Below are 18,720 nucleotides of genomic sequence, written 5' to 3'. Positions count from 1 at the left end.
TAATTGTGTGAATGGAACACAGCAATGATTTTCACCCATTGATGACCTGTTGGGATGCAGGGCTGCCCTTGAAGTCCACCTAGGAGCCGTGTCCAGTGCAGAATGCAGCTGCCCACTACTTGCACTGGACAGGACTCTTAGCATGTGAGAGGTGTGCTTGAATCCTTACTTTGCATTTCTGTCTGATTCTGGGTGCAGTTCAAGAAGTGTTCAGGAGTATTTTCAAATCCCTGTAAGGCCCAGGACCCAGTTATCTCTGGGGATCTTTGCTCCCTCTCATTGTTGTTAGGATCAGCTTGGAGGCTTTGGCTCAAAGTACCTATGGTTTAACTGGCTTGGGCTAGTGGCTGGGCTGGAATTCACTTTCATTGGTCCTGTGCCCAAGCCGCAGTCTAAGTAGGCTTAAGTGTATGATGCTAGGTTGATTTATTATTCGTTTAATTTTATATTTGGTTTAGAGGGAGGTTGATGGTTGTGGTTTAATGTATTCTTGGTAAAATGACAATGGGGTTAGCAGACCTTTCCATATGCATAAGAACATAAGAATGGCCATACTGGGTCAGACCAAAGGTCCATCCAACCCAGTATCCTGCCGACAGTAGCCAATGCCATGTGCCCCAGAGGGAGTGAACCTAACAAGTAATAATTAAGAGATCTCTCTCCTGCCATCCATCTCCACTCTTTGACAAACGGAGGCTAGGGACACCATTCCTTACCCATCCTGGCTAATAACCATTAATGGACTTAACCTGCATGAATTTATCTAGTTCTCTTTTATAGTCCTAGCCTTCACAACCTCCTCAGGCAAGGAGTTCGACAGGTTGACTGTGTGCTGTGTGAAGAAGAACTTCCTTTTATTTGTTTTAAATCTGCTGCCCATTAATTTCATTTGGTGGCTCCTAGTTCTTATATTATGGGAACAAATAAATAACTTTTCCTTATTCACTTTCTCCACACCACTCATGATTTTATAGACCTCTAACATATCCCCCCCTTAGTCTCCTCTTTTCCAAGCTGAAAAGTCCTAGTCTCTTTCAGACTAGAAGAAGTGGGTCTCTAGAGCTACTTGCAAAGAGAGCATGTTGACAGGGAGCATGGGGGAAAAGCAGGTTGCACTTTTCCTACCGGTATAGCCAGCTCCACTGCTCACCAGACTGCTTGTATGACGCTGGAAGCAATAGATCATATCCTCACTTGTAGCTCTATCAACTTCAGTCTCTAAAACTCTGCTTGCATCAATGAAACTAAACCCATTTACATCGGGTAAGGAACTGGTCCATTATGTCTTCCATAATTTTAATGTCTGCCTGCACTCCTCTTGGCTTAGACAAGGTACTGTCTATCTGTAGACTTTTCTGGTGCGAGGTATTGGCAATCAAGTAGTATAATTGTCTTGTGACATTGTCCACTAGTAGCTGACTCATATGGAGGATAAGGAACCTCCTGCTGCTAACAATAAAAGAGTTTCTGCTTTAGCTGAATCGGTCTAGTCCTGTGTTTTGTGCAATTTTAGAACCAAGGTTGTAATCTTAGCTCCCCAGATACAGATATGAACATACAAAGTATCTAATAATTGTATATGTCTGTGGCATATGGATTCATTATGGGCCAATTCCTCAGCTGGCAATGCAACGATGTTCATTTTCACTAGCTAAGGATCTGGCTCTAACTTCTAAAATATATGAACACTAAACAGTTTAATGCTGATCCTTAGGGTTAATATATGTAATTTTTCTTTCCTGGTAATACATTTTCTGGTGTTGTGTTTGTTTGACTTTAAGGTATATTTAGTACACATTTGTTATCTTATAACTTTACCTTACTATTTCCAAATGTAATATTATACATGACTGCCCCAGTACTTGAGATTAAAGAAATATTCTTAATAACATGATTTTTTTCCTGCATTTCATTCTGCACTAGACAATAGGAGGATTTTTTGGTAAATTTGTAGCTGTACACAAGTATTTCAAGCTAAAATGTATCTGTTTTCAAGTGAAACCGGGCTACTCTTAGAGCAAACTGCACTCTTATCCAAGTGGAAAGAAATTCATTTTTCACATACAAGTGACTTTGGCATTGAAAACTTGGGGAAATATATGCTGTAGCATGTTCTGAGGTGAAAATAACCAACTCATAGAAATTGCGAATATCGTTAAATTTGCAAATAGGACTGAGAAATGCCCCCACTGAAATGGCAAAAATGTGCACGCTAAAATTTTGTCAGAAAAACACAATATAATTATGAGTTTTTTACTTGATTCCTAGAGAGTTACAAAAATGCCTGCAGGATCCTATTGGGACTCCTACTTACTTAGACGTTTTGAAAACCCCATCCTTTTCACCCAAATGCTTATGCTTTAGAATAGAGGTTCCCAAACTTTTCTCACTGTATCAGCTGCCACTGTACTCCTATCCTTCTCATAACTGATACTTTGTGTGTTCTTCTTAACACTACCTGTCTTTAGCCAGCCGTCCACCTTTTGTTGTTACGTACAGATATAGTTATAGTGCAATGCATACAACTGTAAAAAACCCTGATTAAGTCCTGAGCTCAGTTATACTGGACAGTTCCTGGGCAACGGAACCCACGCTGTACGGTGATTGGAGGGGAAGGTGCCGTATGTCCGCGTCTTTGTGTATCTGTGTTCTCACTGGTACATCTTGAAGTAAATTAACAGTATTTTTATTTAACCGTATTGTACATAACAAACTCCCAATGAGTTTTAAAGCTTCATTTGAGTGGCCTATTATGAAAATGCAATAAATAAAATAATGAATAAATAAAATCCACCATTACACTATTTCTCCCACATCCCCCCTCCCTCACTGAGATGTCTCGCATACCCCCAGGGACTTACATTACACAGTTTGGGAACCACTGCGTTAGAAGACGTAAACCTACTTGCTCTGAGAGTTAAACTTTAGAGCCTGATCCTGCAACCAGCTCTGTGCTCTGTGCATGTGCAAAGTCCCATTGACATCATGGGGCCAATCCACACACACCATTGCAGGATCAGTGCCTTAATACCTCCAGCCTGTATTATTTCAACATTACAGGCAGAAATCTTCTTGTGTGTGCTTCTGTTCCCCTCCCAAAGGCTGAGTCTTGGAAAGACTCAGTCTAGCCTAAACTATTCATACAAAGCGGGCTGTCTTCCTCTCTTTCTTACAAAAGTGCAACCCCACATTCATTATTTATTATCTAGTGAAACTGTTTTATAATTATACACACTACAGTTTTTCTTTAGGTAGCTTTCTGTATGTGCAAGGTAGTTTACGGCTATGTAAAGAGACAGGATCGCTATCCTGAAGAGAATTTTATCTAAGCCAACAGCCCACACAAAGAACCGGAATTTAAACGTATATATTATTTAATACCCCTGCTTAACTGGTGTTTTATTGCCTAGTCACATGGTGTAAAGGACACTTTTTATTGTTTCTTGATTCTTTCCATATTTTCTCTTCTTACTTTTGCTAACCCTTTGCCTATATTTTACCCTTCCTCATTTCATTGAAAAAAATCAAGGCATTATATTGCTCTAAGTGCCCGAATGTTTCAAACAGCCTTCTTTGTAGCAAATTATGTTTTAAAACCTGAGAATAAGGTCTCCACATGTTAAATAAAGGAATGCAAGTCTTACCTTTCCTTTCTGGGAAGATGGGAAATGTCTTCTGCACCTTTCAAGAGTTGGTGGAAGTGAATGGATTTCTTCACTGGAGCATAATATATAGCTCACCTGTTTACTGCTTTGGCAAGGTGACTCAGCGTCACTGCAGATTTAATAAAACCCAAATTGGAACTGGGAAGAGCCCTGGGTTTGTCATACACTCTTCCCAAAAGATGTTATTTGCATTTGATTTTTACTTCCTAATATTGTGTATTTGGAAAGCGCCAAGAAATCTCTGCTTCCAGTTAAGCAGCTGACCTATGTTTCTTGTACATTGCTAATTATAAGTAAATTTCACAATTAGAGCAAACTGAATAATCTCATGTCACAAAGGGTCTTTACAGAGAGTTGACACATCTAGTTATCTCTAAGGCTTAGTGGGTCTAATATTCATCAACACCAGTGGCTTTCAAATTTGGGTACATGAGCTCTTGTCAGGGGGTACATGAAAAATCCTTTAATGGTGGACAACACATTTTATTTAGTATAGAGGTTTTTTAAAATGGGGGGTGGCTCAGGCTGATGATGCCAGGTGGCTAGGACCAGCCCTGTGGGGCAGGGCTCAGGGAGGGAGTACCTGTCTGCGTGGAGGGGGAGGGGTGCAAGCAAAATTTTTAAATCTCGCAGGGGAGGCTCAGCTCATTTGAGTTACAATTTTTGGTTCCGTCCCACCAATGCAGACAGATTGGGTGACCTGCTGAGCTGAGTTAGGGGATGGAGGTGATGTTCCCTCCCTGAGCCCTGCCACACAGGGCCGGCCCAAGCCACTTGCATTGTTGCTTGCCCCCCTGAATGTTCCTCTGTGCCCCCCGCCCTCCTCAGGGAACGTGCCCCACAGTTTGAAAAGCTCTAAAAGATGTTGCAAAAGGGAAGGCAGTAATTTGGGGGGCAGGCACATGACCCCACATGTTCTCCCCACGCATCTCCTCTGCCTGTTTCAGATGTGGGCACGTGGTAGGCTACATTATTTGGAAAGGGGTACACAGCCTAAAATGTTTGAAAACCACTGATCTATACTTGTATCAATTAATTTAGTTAATTAATGGAGTAACTGGGCATAACTGAGTTGGTTTAAATGAGAGAGAATCTGGGCCACTGTCTTTGTATTGGAAAGATAATAGGCCAGACTCTTGTTTACCCCAGGGCCTCTCCACATCACTGTGGAAGTATTAAATTCAGAGTGGAGTAAAAGGACCTTAGTGTAAATGAGAATCTGTCCCAGTATGGAGCAGGGTCAGTAACAGTTTCCCCATCCTGTGAACATTTATGAGATATGAAGAATGTTCCATTCCTCATTGGGATACAACTTAGACCGTACAAAAATTTTCATGAAAAACCAGTGGGGGAGAGGGGAAGAGACTCACCATTATTTCCCAGGGAGTCAGGATACTGGTGCTATTGGGTAGAGCGGTAAGCTGGTATGACTAGTTTTGCTGCTATATTGCTTATACTTGCATAGAAGTATAATGGAAACTTGTTCTGCTTGGTAACAGACATGCCATTTTTACTAGTTGAGCTGGGAAACTCTTCCCTTGGTTATGCTGACACGTAAGATAGCCCAAGAAAGATTTTAAGGCTTGCCTGGCAGCATGATTCCCATGAGGCCTTGCCGTTAAGATTAAGCTAACTTTAGAGAGTGGAATTTTGCCAAGTACTAATCTTTTTCATGTTTTGAAAACTGTTTTAGGAGCTATTTTAGCAAGGTACAAACTGCAAAATATGAAACAAATAAGTATGTCTTTAAAAAGAGCAAAATAATTACTACCCAACAGATGCTGAGACAGTGGGAAATTTGCAGTGGAACAGGGCACCTTGCAAATAGCCTATGATAAGAAGTGTATACCAAAAAGAGGAAATAAGTCAGGACCAGAATGACAAACTTAAAGGCTACCAAGGGTATAATTGCACTTAAACCTTAGAGGAAGTAAGACCATTTGCAGTCTGGATGCAGGCTGCCAGAGAATAACAGGGGAAGATCTTCAGCAGGTGTTGGTAACTGTATGCCTCTGTTTATGCTTCTCTACTAACTGTTAATCAATAAACCCAGTCAAAGCTGATTTATCCGAGTTTCGTTATGCTTGAACTAAATCAGAACATGAGAGAATTTTCTTGCTAAACATATACACAGTTTATTTTTTATCAATTATTGGTTATCAGTTAATTGAGTTGATTATTAATTATCAATAGTTATATGGGAAACCAAGGGTAACCAACATAATCTAGTTCCCCATTGTGAACAATGAGGACTGAATTTAGGTCTTCAATGATTTTAAGGCCAGAAGTAACCTTTGTGATCATCTAGCCTGACCTCCAACGTAACACAAGCCATAGGACATTCTTGAGTCAAAGCAAGTACTGGTTGAACAAGATCATATTTATAGAGCCATACAGTAGAGTAACAGAGCTTAAGGCCAGAAGAGACCACCACATCATCCAGTCTGACCCTCCGTATATCACAGGCCACCAGCACCGCCCAACCCAACTAAACCCAAGAATCAAAATGAGACCACAGTATTACAGAGACTAAACCGTTGTGTGCCAAAGGCAGAGAGTAGGAGGGACTGAGTTGAACCGATATCCAAAGACCCTGTAATAACAGGGAACTGATTAAGTGAGATATTCTCAGATGATCCTGGCAAGTCACCCAGGCCTCATGCTGCAGAGGAAGGCAGAAAAACCCAAAGGTCCCTTCCAATCGATGGGGGGTTTCCTACTCGAACCCACATATGATCATCAATTAGACACTGAACACGTGAGCAAGAACCAGCCAGACAAACACCTGAGAGAGAGAGAATGCTCAGTGCCACCTCAAAACACTGGCCCATCCCTTCCAGTGTCCCATCTCCAGCCATGACCATCTCTGATGCATCCCTGAGCCAGGTGAGGCCCTGAAGCATGACATTTTGGGAACCCAAAATGAGAACTGGAAAGGGACCCCCAGCGTTGCTAATCCCTACCTCCACAAGCAGCCCCATCATGCAATCCCACTCAGAAATATGCCCGTCTCTATTAAAACTTACTGAGTTGTTTGCTCCCACAACTCCTATTACAGGCTGTTCTTTAACTACACTCTGATATTTAGAAACTTTAATCAAATTCCCAGCCTAAATTTATCCATGGCCAGTTTAGACCCATTTGTTCTTGTGACAACAAAGTCCTTTAGCTTAAATAGCTTTCACCCTCCCTGGTGTGTGTCCCTCTGATGTATTTATTCAGAGCAATCATTTCCTCTCTGAATCTTTGTTCTGATGGGCTAAACAAGCCACGCTCTTTTAGTCTCCTCTCCTAAAATAGAAAAAACATCCAATCTTGATCTCCCTTGATGGAGTAACCACCACTGTCCTTTGTAAATTATTCCAATGGTTAATTACTGTCACTGTTAAACATATGCACCTTCATTTCCAGTCTGAATTATTCCAGCTTAAACTTCCATTATCGGATCTTGTTATAACTTTGTCTGCTAAATGAAAGAATATTTTGGCATCAAATTTCTGTTCCCCATGTAGGCACTTAGAGACCATGGTCAAGTCACTCTTTAGCCTTCTCACTGATAAACTAAACAGATTGTGCTCCTTGAATCTTTCACTGTCATGCATGTTTTCAAATCCTTTAGTCACTTTCATGGATCTTCTTTGAATTCTCTCCAGTTCAGCTCAGCTGCACCCTGATGAGTAAATTTATTGTCTGTTGTGGTTTTAGGGCTTGAGTCTGATCTCAGCTATACTGGTGTAAATCTGAAATAACACCAGTCTCCTCAGGCTATTCCAGATTTACACCTGTACACGTGAGATCAAGCCCCATGGATGAGTCAGAAGTTGTGTGACTTTCCACCTTTTCTACTCTTGATTTAATTAAATCAGGAAAAGTCATACTAACAAGATGAGGATAATGTCCAGAACTCTGTCTTTTCTTCAAAGACCTTGACAGTCCCAACTGAGGGAGAAGTCAGTCTGCAGGCACTCCACGTGGCTCCTCTGCCTGAACCCCTCCTGAACAGGCTATTCTCAATTGTAGCCATACCCAGTCCTCTCACTTCAGAAACCCAGCTCATGGTCTCTACACAGAATATTTTCCCATGTTTCCCATGACACCTCAGAAGTATTTTTAACCCCACTCTCTCTTTCTGGAGGTTAAGGGCCACATGCCATGTTCTGTTACCAGGGCATAACTCTGAGTCATTTCCGAAGAAATAGTATTTCCGTGCCCACTGTTAGAGAGCTTATTCCTTCACTCTCCCACTTCCCTGGTCCTTCTCGCATGAACAGAGAGCAACAATACCCGAAGTCCGAAGGTGCAAACAATTCAATGTTTATTGGGGTGAACTTCCAGCAAGCTTAAATACAAGTTCCTTTCTCCTTATTTTCGAATCCCAACTTACTTCCTGTTTGCCCCTAATTTATATAGTAATATTCTTAGCTATACCTTAACCAATCATTCTACTGAAATTTAACTAACCAATCCTAACATATTGTAACATGATTAGCTAACCAATTATATCCCACCACAATAATTAGATTACACCCAGCAAAATTAATTATACAGCAGACAGAAACAATCACAGAACCAGACAGAGATTATACAGACAAACAATAGCAAAATGGGAACTATAATGACAAGACAATACAGAAGTGAGGATTTCATATCCCAGCTATTGATAAGTGAGTTCTTGCCAGACAGGATGCTATCAAACTAAGTTTCCTTTTACATTTTCTAGGCACTTCCCTTTCTCTGGAGGTGATAGGAATACAATCCTGTCCTGATAGTGCCTGACAGCCGAATAGCACCTTATTTCAATGTGACTAGTTTGGAATGTGAGGATGTGACCGTTCGCTTCCCAGCTTATGGCTGCCTCTGCTGCTTAGCCAAAGGCCTTAGCCTAAGAACAGGGCCTCAGACTGTCACAGTAAGAAAAGGACCTTACACCGGCAGACAGTGATTTTGATTCTTTCTTTTATACCTCTAACTAGCCAAGTGATAAGAATACACCTAAATTCTTAAAGTACAGGCCTTTACAGACAGGCCTGAATATCTATATCCTAACACCCATGTTAAGTCCCATGCTCAGGTAATAAAAGCTGGGCTTTCCTCCCGGTGTCCAATGGCAACAGAAGTGCAGACCATGGAAAGCTTCACATATCAACCTCCCTATCTAATGAGTTGCCATGCCAGAACCTAGTCAAGTGTGGTGATAGTCAGAGAAGGGGAATATACGCAGGACCACAGATTCTTCTTTTTTTTATAGCTGCTTCTTCTGTGGTAAATATTCAACATGCTTCATGCCATTACATCTGTGCTTTGGCGTTCTACTTCGCCAGCTACCTGCATCTATGGCTGGTGCAACACTGCTTATCTTGACAGTCACATCCCCAGAGTTCACAGCCCAAACACAAAGGTGAGTGCGTCATTTTTTTTTCTAAAATGGCTAAAGATAAAGTATTTAGAAACACCTTAGTGCCTTAGGCCCAGATCCTCAAAGGCATTTAGGTGCCTAACTCCCAGTGAAATTAATGGGAGTTTGTGACCTAAATACTTTTGAGGATCTGGGATATGGACTTTAAAGGCCTATTGATTTTCAGTGGGTCAGAGGTGCTAAGTCACGTAGGCATTTCTGAAAATATTACCCAACACACTGGAACACTGTATGCCTAACGTTGGACACATAAATCCATATTTAAGCACTGGCTATTTCAGATGTACTGAGCCCCTGCAGCTCCTCTGAATCCATTAGGAATTGTGCATGCTCAGCCCTTCTGAAAATTAGGCAGCTTTTTTTGAAGTGGCAAACTTTACTCTCCCGAATGTATAAATTGTTTTTATTGTCCCAACTGTTGCAGAGGCTGAAGAGATGCAGACACCAGCACACTCTCCTCCTCCTCTGCCGCACCTTTTATCCATGTAACAAAATCCAGCATGTGAGCTGTCATTGGTGTTAACATTGGCTGAAGGGGTGTGAGGAAGCTGGAAACCTGCTTGATGTTCAGGTACCAGGCTTCCTGAGACCATTCACAGTCTCAACACTGTCATTCTGTTGGAGACGATGAGCCAGATCCTCCCCTCAGCTACACCCATTTGATTTCATTGATCTCACTAAGCACTGGGCATAAGGACAGAATTTGGTTCTCTATGCAACCCTGTCCCTTTACCATTGCTAAGCACATCCTTGCTTCTAGACAGGGTGGATTGTAACTGGCCAGAACTAAGAGAATCAACTAGATGTCTTTTCTATTGGTTTATTTCAATTCATTTAGTGTGTATAGAGGGCCATATGTATGTATGTAAGAATGAATATACAAAATGCACAAGATGACTAAGATCTGGCCAGCTCTGTAGGGTGACCAGGAGGACAACATAAAGTGTTGAGGAATGGCTGGGGATAGACCCTAGGCATATCAGAGACAGGGCCAAGGCAGGACTTCTGCCTAAAGTGAGTCCCACCTTTCCCTTCCCTTCCCCTTGCTGTGTATTCCCTCTTCACTCCCATGCTGCTCTCCCTTCTTTCTCTGCCTCATCCTTCTTCCCATGTTCAGCATCCTCCTTAATTGGAATAGATCAGGATCAGGCTCTCTCATTGCTTATTTGTTCAGGGAAGATTAGATCGGATACAGCATCTGGACGTCATGACATTCTGGTTTATATTCACATTTACAGCGGACTGTCTAAGACACAGGGAACTCAGTGACTGCCTTGTGACTGCATCGGTTGAGACGGTGACAAAACCAAGATCCTCTTGATCTTGTGATCTCTTTCAATATAGTCTTAGTCCACTAAATCACATGGCCAGTTTCAATATCTAACGTAATTCACTTGAAAATGCATTTCAAGCATTTCAACTGCTTTTTTTTTTTCTTTTCTTTTCTTTTCTTTTTTTTTTTTTTGGTGTGAGATCACTAATCAGAAAGCCAGCACTCCAGCATACTTATCATTGGCAAAGGGGGACAGAAGAAAAATGATCTAATTCTCAAATATGTGTTCCCCTTTCTACCATAGGTGAACTAGATGGTGACAGGTGAAACCATGATTAGAGGTACTGCAGATGACAGAGAGCTAAATAGATAGATTGATAGGTCAGATTTTCTTAAATAAGAAAATGTATCTATCATTGGATCTGTTTGAAATGTACTATTTTTTATCTGTATACAATTATTTTAGACATTTTGAATTATGACTAAGAGGAAATATATATTGCAATCCCCTTTCTCCATAATTTTTCAGGTACCGTGGTTACTTGCACAGTCCCCAATAATATAGCATCTAAGCACCTCATGATCTTTAATGAGTTTTTCCTCCCCCTACAGTAAAGTAGGGAAGTGCTATTGTCCCTACTAGGGAACTGAGACACAGAGAGATTAATTGACATGACCAAGAGCACTCAAGAAGTCTGTGGCAGAGCATGGAATTGAACCTTGGTCCTAGGATAGAACTCTAATAATTTTCTTCACATTACATTCACTTCCTCCCTTCACCTTTTGACTTCAAACATTTCATTCTCACAGCCTGACCTTGTTTTATAGTTGGGAGGGGAAAACCCCCAACAACAATAACAGATGATGGAATACATTCCATTCCAGTTGAAGTACATTTTAAACAGCAGATTCTAAACCTAGAGATTTTTAAATCATGAGGCCTGGGTAACTTTCATCCAAGAGATTTGAAAGAGCAGGCCAAGGAGCTTGCTAAGCCTTGGAACTCTGTGGACATTTAAGAGGACTGAAAGAAAACCAATGCTGTGCAATTATTTTAAAAAGGTAAATAGGATGACCCAGATAAATTCTGGCAATCTGACATCAATCCTGTGCAAACTAATGAAACAGCTGATATGATTCAATTAATGAAAATATTAAAGGATAGGGGTATAATTAATGCCCATCAACATGGGTTTATGGAATATAGATCTTGTGAAACTACTTGTTAGGGCTCCCCTACCCCCCCTTGGTTCTTGTCACGCAGACAGAAAGCAGAAGGTCAGAATCCAAAATGCAGGCAACGTGATGTTCATTGGTGTTAACAAGCAAGCATAACCACAGCTCTGTACACCAGCAGAGCTTCCTTCCCCCCTCCTTCTAAGTAGGATTAATTATACCGATAGCAGGTGGCCCTGGCTCCCACCCCTGACCATTTATGTTCATGCTCCATTTTGGAGCATCTTGAGTCTGGGGGCTTTGGTACCACCTCTTTTGTACCTCATGGGAGGGGTAGGGGAGTGAGGTTTTGTACCAGCCAGGGTCACTTTTTCTTTGGCTTTGGTGTTTCTTATACCTCCCCCCTTTCCCTTCTGGCAAACAGAGGCGAGGGACACCATCCCTGCCCATCCTGGCTAATAACCATTGATGGACCTCTCCTCCATGAACTTATTCCCTATCCCAGTTTTCAAAACACTCAGCCTACTATCAATAATCATACAGGTGATAACTGTAATTGCCCTAATAGGAGTGTGTTGCTATCTGCGGCACCAAAATAAAAGGACCAGACTACAACACCAGATTGAAAAAAAAATTGCTATGCTTGGATATAAGGTGGTGTCATATATACACATACACACTACACATATATACCCATGTACACTAAAAATATATACATCATATCCATATTATTCATATGTATTAATTATCTGGTAGCGCTCCCAAGGCTCAGTCATAAAATTACATTACTCAATCAAAGTCCTGGGCCTAACGTTCCCAAGCCCACCATAAGGGACTACACATGATTGGAAAATAAAATCTGTCCTTCAGTCGTACAAGGGAATGTGCAGACCAAGGGACAGATGGGGCATAAATGTATAGATGGCAAAGTGAGGTGGCCAAATAACAGTGTTTAGCCCGCTGGGTCATCTTCAGTTCATGCATTATGCTTTTCTGGGATGATGAGTAAACATCCTCCCCATAAAAAAACAAAAATCAGGGGAATGTAGAAGATACGTGATATAAATGTATCATTCTTGTATCTGAAACTAGAAATATGAAATAGAACTCTGAAGTCCTACTGTAATTATGCAAAGTGTGGGCCATTAATGGTGGTTTGAAATCTTGATGGCTCCCATTAACCAGGACAATTGGTTGTAAATGTCTTTGTTTACTTGTAAGTCTTCCTATATATCTGTGTGCTGGCAAGTGGGTAATGAAGTCTTACAGTGACATGTGACCATGTCACCTGAACTGGAATCCATCTTTAACCTGGTGCTTTTCCATTTAGAAGGAGGGGTGAGGACCCAGAGAGGGACAAAGGATTCCTGCCTTGTGCAAAAGATATATAAGGGGGTGGAACAGAACAAAGGGGGCTGCAGTCATGAGAAATCCCCTAGCTACCACCTGAGCTGGAACAAGGACTGTACCAGGGGAAAGAATTGTGCCCAGAATAGGAAGGCGTTCAGTTTGTGAAAGAAGCTTATTGAAACATCTCTGAGAGTGAGATTTTATCTGTATTCAGTTTTCTTACTGTATTAGGCTTAGACTTGCATGTTTTGTTTTATTTTGCTTGGTAATTCACTTTGTTCTGTCTGTTATTACTTGGAACCACTTAAATCCTACTTTTTGTATTTAATAAAATAACTTTTTACTTATTATCTAACCCCGAGTATGTATTAATACCTGGGGGAGCAAACAGCTGTGCATATCTCTCTATCAGTGTTACAGAGGGTGAACAATTTATGAGTTTACCCTGTATAAAGCTTTATACAGGGTAAAATGGATTTATTTGGGGTTTGGACCCCATTGGGAGCTGGGTATCTGAGTGCTGGAGGCAGGAGCACTTCTTAAACTGTTTTCAGTTAAGCCTGCAGCTTGTAAGGGGACATGGTTCAGACTTGGATCTGTGTTTGCAGCAGGCTAGCATGTCTGGCTCAAACAAGGCAAGGTACTGAAGTCCAAAGCTGGCAGGAAAAACGGGCTCAGAGGTAGTCCCAGCACATCAGGTGGCAGTCCCGAAGGGGTTTCTGTGACCCAACCCATCACAAGAGTAATCAAGCAGGAGGGGTTGACAAAGATAGCACAAACAGGTGAGGAAAAGCAGCAGGGAACATCCTTCTCCATAGGCTTTTTGTCTCCTGAATCTCAGCTGGAAATAATTTCAAGAGGGGGACAGACATTATAAAAAGGAGGCACAAAGACCCCAAGACAAACCCCCAAGACAAACCATCTCTCTCTCTCTCTCTCTTTCTCCTTCTGCCCACTGTATTCATTAGCACCAGAAGGGACAAAGGAAGCGTTAATTGTATACTGAGAAAAGGGGTCTTGATCTAAGAAGTTTGTTCAGTAAGACTGCTAAAATCATATGGTGAGAAACTTTGTGTGAACCTGATATAGTTCGTTAAGTTAGGCACAAGTAGAGTTTTAACATTATTTTCTCCTATTTTTAGGCCTCATTACTTGTACTCCCTGAAAATCTACCTCTTTGTAGTTAATAAACTTGGTTTTTTTTGTTTTATCTAATCCAGCATGCTTGAATTGAAGTGTTTGGGAAACTCCATTTGATGTGGCAAGTTATGTGTATATTGTTTCTATTAAAGAAACGACAGACTTTGCATCATTTTCATTGTACAGGCGAGGGTTGGGTAGTAGAGGACATACATATCTGGGGGAAATCTAAGACTAGGAGTATGTTGGCGTCAAACTGCAGCGTAACCAAGGCTGGTAAGAGCCAAGATGTGGCTGGCTGGCTGCAGCAGAGACGTAACTAAGCATTTTAGCGCCCAGGGTGAGCAAGCATATTTCTGCCCCCTCGAGGCAACACGTGAGGGGCATGTGGGGTCACGTGCCCTCCCCAGGTGTCTGGCTTCCATTTAGCACAGAGGTTTTCAAACTTTGGGGTGTGCCTCCCTAGAGGGATGTGCCCCACAGTTGGAAAACTGTCGCCTCCTGCCAGGAACTAGAGTATAATGTCGAAAACTGCTACTGACATAATGTGCCAACAGTAACAGTTACACTTGTCACAATTTGCTACTTCGCACCTTTCTCGTCATCTGGTCCAAGGGCAGCAAATTATGACGGGGCTTCAACGGTCCATGACAATTTGCTATCCAAAAACCAGAGGATGACAAAGGTGAGAGGTGTGGTTAGATGTTCAGCTGTGTGTGTGTGTTCTCCCTGTGTGCTGCCCCAGCTCTGTGCAGACGGAGCACAGCAGACCTCGACCGAACCACCAAATGACCACGAGATCTGTTAAGGTAAAAAAAGGCACTGGGTCAGGTTTATTGTCGACAAAGCACGGTAATAGCACCTGGCAGACTCTAAGGATACTAAGACATGTATGCCTGTGACAATGGACACAGCTCAGTGAATGGCGGGACTTTCCATTCCTCCTGGACCAAGATACTCCCTTTGAGATACATCTTTATAACCTGAACAAACAAGTTAGTACTGCCTCTGACATAGTTAGTTACTGCCCCTTGATGTGGCTAGTTATTATCCATCATCACCCTGTACATGTTGGTTTGATCAAAACCTCTTTATTATGTACTGTCACCCTAACCTTATCTTTTAGGGATGGCCAGTGTGTTCCTATTAATCTTGGGGAATGTTTATGTACTATCCTTGATATTGGGATGTTCTGGTACCATTTGATATTGGGATGTTCTGGTTATCACTTGATATCGGGATGTGTTTGCATGAGTACTCTGTGCCTAGTACTTCTTAGGAATGTGTATTTCTGAAATATCTTCCCTGTTCTTGCCATATTCTGTGAGCAGGTCCTGCTTCATACCAGGCCTCTGATACAAGTGCTTATGTGTCAGGCTCTCTTCTTACTACATTCACCTGCTTTTTGTTTTCTTATGGGGAGGATGTTTACTCATCATCCCAGAAAAGCATAATGTGTGGACTGAAGATGACCCAGCGGGCTAAACACTGTTATTTGGCCACCTCACTTTCCCATCTATACATTTATGCCCCATCTGTCCCTTGGTCTGCACATTCCCTTGTACGACTGAAGGACAGATTTTATTTTCCAATCATGTGTAGTCCCTTATGGTGGGCCTGGGAATGTTAAGCCCAGGACTTTGATTGAGTAATGTAATTTTATGATTGAGCCTTGGGAGCGCTACCAGATAATTAATACATATGAATAATATGGATATGATGTATATATTTTTAGTGTACATGGGTATATATGTGTAGTGTGTATGTGTGTATATGACACCACCTTATATCCAAGCATAGCAATTTTTTTTTTAATCTGGTGTTGTAGTCTGGTCCTTTTATTTTGGTGCCGCAGATAGCAACACACTCCTATTAGGGCAATTACAGTTATCACCTGTATGATTATTGGTAGTAGGCTGAATGTTTTGAATACTGGGATAGGGAATAAATTCATGGAGGAGAGGTCCATCAATGGTTATTAGCCAGGATGGGCAGGGATGGTGTCCCTCGCCTCTGTTTGCCAGAAGCTGGGAATGGGCGACAGGGGATGACTCACTTGATGATTACCTGTTCTGTTCATTCCCTCTGGGGCACCTGGCATTGGCCACTGTCGGAAGACAGGATACTGGGCTAGATGGACCTATGGTCTGATCCAGTATGGCCGTTCTTATGTTCTTATGCATTGTTATAGTCTGTCCCACAGTGCCACATATATGAGAAGTAAAACAGAAATTTGGAGTAGTGACATTACAAATGAGGCCTTTATATATAAATTTTCTTGTGTTAAGTTAGTGCACAGTACTATTCATCCATGTTATAGGTTACCCTTACTGCTGGTTGTTACCCTCGGGTAAGCTGTGCTAGGCAGGAAACAGGAACTGATAGCTTCTCTGTTTTATTGGTTGCATTGCTCTGTAATACACCAGTTGCTGATGTAGATCCAGTTGTTTCTTATGGATGCTGTCTTCCAGATAACTTACTGAATGGACAGTAACAAAGTTATCAAATATTGCTGTGTCAGCATTTAGTACTGGTACGCAGACACTGAACAAGGTTGTTTTGAATGACATGTGCCTTACTGAGGATGCAGTGTCCCTGATCCCAAAGTGTGACTTGTCGTACCAGGAAGTTTGTTTACCCAATTTGTAGTTACTGCGTAACTTAATTTTTTTACCCATTTGTTTTTTCTTGTCTTCGTGTTGTTTGCTGCTATTTGCTTGTTGATTTTCACCTGTGTGTTGATTAAACAGTTTAGCAATGCTATGCACATTGTTAATGGCCTAGAGCAATAATTCAACAATACAGCAGTCATACAGTTGCTTTTACACAGTAGCCAAATTCAAATTAAATGACAGTTTAACCTGGTCCAGCTAGTGGTTATTAACTGATTGCCAAATTAATCGTCCATATATGGTAGACTGAGATGTAGTTGACCAGTCTCTTATTTATAAAGCACTTCACTTTTCTTTTCTTGGTGCTTGGGGGTTCCTTCACTGTATACCGATATCTTCTAGTGCAGGGATGGCCAACCTGAGCCCGAGAAGGAGCCAGAATTTACCAGTGTACATTGCCAAAGAGCCACAGTAATACGTCAGCAGCCCCATCAGGTCCACTCCCCCCGCCACTCCCAGCACCTCCCACCCACCGGGAGCCCTGCCGATCTGCACTTTCCCCTCCCTCCCCGCACCTCCTGATCAGCTGTTTCATGGCGTGGGGAGGGGGAGGAGCGAGGGCACGGCAGGCTCAGGGGAGGGGGCGGGAAGGAGCGGGGGCAGGGCCTGGGGCAGAGCCAGGGGTGGAGCCATGAGCACCCCCCGGCCCATTGGAAAGTTGGCACCTGTAGCTCCAGCCCTGGAGTCGGTTCCCACACAAGGAGCCGCGTCTTAACTTCTGAAGAGCCGCACGTGGCTCCGGAGCCACAGGTTGGCCACCCCGGTTTTAGTGTTTCTGTGGTGTGATATCTTCTGGTGTCTTTGGTCTGTGGGATGCAACCTTAAACAGCTAATCAGTTAATGTCACAAAGTTTTTTGGTTATTTTACATTTCTTCTTGTTTTCAAAAAGAGAAGGAGGACTTGTGGCACCTTAGAGACTAACCAATTTATTTGAGCAAAAGCTTTCAAATAAATTGAACTGTAGCTCACGAAAGCTCATGCTCAAATAAATTGGTTAGTCTCTAAGGTGCCACAAGTACTCCTTTCCTTTTTGCGAATACAGACTAACACGGCTGTTACTCTGAAACCTGTTCTTGTTTTCAGTAACCCAAATTTAATACACAGATTAACTTTGTTTGTTTACAATGTAATGTGGACCAAGTCTTTTATAACACAAGCTATACTTTTGCAACTGTTGTACGGACATTAATTTTTACTAATATTTTATACTAAATGTAATGCTTAAGTGCTTAAATAGATGCTCACAATCTTCTATGAGAAGGTGTATTGCTTTCTCCTGTTGAGCACTCTGTTTTAGCAAAAGAGTTAGTAACATAATTTTTACCAAGCTTTTTAGAGTTAATTTCCTTGTGATGCCAGTTCCACTTTTAACTATTTAGAAGCACAAACTTTAACAACCATTACTTCCCTTTCACACAACATAAGATAAAAGCATAGAACAATTATACCAAAATAAATTTTAAGTGCAAGTTCATGCAAACACCTTGAGGGATCACTTTAGATAAGCTATTACCAGCAGGACAGTGGGGTGGGAGGAGGTATTGTTTCATGATCTCTGTGGGTATATAATGTCTGCTGCAGTTTCCGCGGTATGCATCCGATGAAGTGAGCTGTAGCTCACGAAAGCTCATGCTCAAATAAATTGGTTAGTCTCTAAGGTGCCACAAGTACTCCTTTTCTTTTTGCGAATACAGACTAACACGGCTGTTACTCTGAAACCTTGAGGGTATGAAATTCTTGTGGCACTTTGTTGTGTTTGGGAGCCAAAGGTGGAAACCTGTTCAAATTGTTTGGTTAGCTTTATGCGTATATTGTTATTTTAAAACATTTTTGCTATAACGTTTTTATAACTGTATTTAAAAGTGCAAACAAGTTCATAAAAACCCAAACAAGAAAGTGACATTTTGTTAATATTACCTTTACTTTGACATTGAGGTTTTCCCTTACATTTTTCCTTTGAATAAAAAATAAAAATAAAAAACTGTGATTAATAAAAGAGAATTGTTTTTGTTTTCAATTGCATTATT

The sequence above is a fragment of the Eretmochelys imbricata genome, chromosome 3 (genome assembly GCF_965152235.1).
Source record: "Eretmochelys imbricata isolate rEreImb1 chromosome 3, rEreImb1.hap1, whole genome shotgun sequence".
Lineage (NCBI taxonomy): Eukaryota > Metazoa > Chordata > Testudines > Cheloniidae > Eretmochelys > Eretmochelys imbricata.
The sequence above is the reverse complement of the archived record's forward strand: the minus strand, read 5'-3'. Positions refer to the sequence as shown.